We start from the raw sequence: 1,581 nt of genomic DNA, 5'->3' as shown, positions 1-1,581 counted from the left end.
TTAGAAAAAAGATAAAGGTACTGTTTGAACAAACGGAAGGAAGGCAGTTCATGGCTTCTCCACATCCCCATCAGGGGTCTAGGAAGGGCTGATGGCGGGAATCGTGGATAGCAGCAGAGAATCGCCCACTGGCACTGGATGCCTCCAAAGACGTTGGCATTAGCAAATAAATGTTCGGGAGTTCCTGAGACCCATTCCAGACACAGAAGGTAAACTTCGCATCTCCCCTGGCGAGCCATTTAGAAGTTCATCGGCGTCCCATGTAGGAGCCTGTAGACCAATATATTTAATTTGAGCATTTTATCGTTGTAGAAAATCGAAAAACACATTTTAACTATCTGCAGCTTGCTGCTGTGCTCTGAGGAAGCTTGCTTTCTTCTGAGCCACGTGACCCTTTTTCTGAGCCAGAGACAGTTTTGCACGATTCCACCTCTTCTCTTTAACTTTTTTTGCTGGCTTCTTATCATGAACTGGATACTCACGTATACCACATGGGGCTTTTTTGTACATGTCTTCCATCTGGTCGGGTGCAACATTGCTCTTAATGTATTGTGAGAACTGTTTTTTATATGCATCCTCGTCTTCCTCCATCAACTAGCGGATGTAGTCTGCTACATTTGTTGCCAGGATATGCTTGCGGTTGACTTCGACATTAAAGTCTTTGCTTTCACAGTCATAGCCAGGGAACAGCTTTGTGCTATGGGGAATGGACACTCCACCGTTCACTGCTCCCTTGAGGGCTCCAAAAACACTGTTTCTAGTGGTGGTTCTGGCAAGGCCAGTATCCAGATAGCAAGTAAAGGCATTAGGTTGCCCAACTATGCTCTCCACGTTGTATTAATCACCGGTCACTTCCGCTTAGCCTTCATAGATTTTGTCCAAGCCAAATTTATGGAGAATCCTTCGAGCCAGCAGCAAACCAGTGCAATAGGAGGCCGCATAGTTGGTGAGTCCAACCTTCACACCATACTTGTGAGGTTCATGCGATTAGGCTGCAGCAACAATTCAATCCTGGCATATGCAACCTGGCAGATGATATCTCTGTTGGTAATGCACACAATCATCCGGTACTTCGGAGTGTTGTACTTGTTTTTGTCCTGGATCACCAAACGTTTATGGGCATAATAATCAGTTTTCCCCTCTCCCCTCCAAACTTGACTTGATACCTCTTGAAGTAGGCCTTGTTCTTTACAACTTTCACAAACCCCATTTTGCACTTTTCTGTCCTGTGTTGCCGAGAACATGGGAGTCATGGCACCGACGCTGGGCCCCCGCAGCACAGGCAGAAGTTGATGGTGGCCTTCGGGAAGACTCTCCATTTTTATCTTGTGAGGGGTCAGGATCTTCCGTCGGGAGACCCAGAAGTTCCAGTCCATCCTTTAAGTCAGTAAAATGACGGCTTTGTTTTTAAATTAAAAACTGAGTCTAAACGGGTAGGTCCATCTGTATCTAATGTTGTCGTCCCACAGTTTGGCAGTGATGGACCTAAACAGCCAAAGTCGTCGGCGCCAAATCTTGATAAATGGTGCATGAATGATCTTGGAATGAAATGGATCCCTTTGTCCTGGCCGCTTGCAACAC

General features: G+C 46.2%; 1 pseudogene; it reads right to left on the bottom strand.

Annotated features, from left to right (window-relative positions):
• Positions 1-330: 330 nt before the first annotated feature.
• LOC144791390 (large ribosomal subunit protein uL18 pseudogene) lies at positions 331-1,210 on the bottom strand (annotated as a pseudogene).
• Positions 1,211-1,581: the final 371 nt, after the last annotated feature.

The sequence above is a fragment of the Lissotriton helveticus genome, chromosome 11 (genome assembly GCF_964261635.1).
Source record: "Lissotriton helveticus chromosome 11, aLisHel1.1, whole genome shotgun sequence".
Taxonomy (NCBI): Eukaryota; Metazoa; Chordata; class Amphibia; order Caudata; family Salamandridae; genus Lissotriton; species Lissotriton helveticus.
The sequence above is the reverse complement of the archived record's forward strand: the minus strand, read 5'-3'. Positions and strand labels throughout refer to the sequence as shown.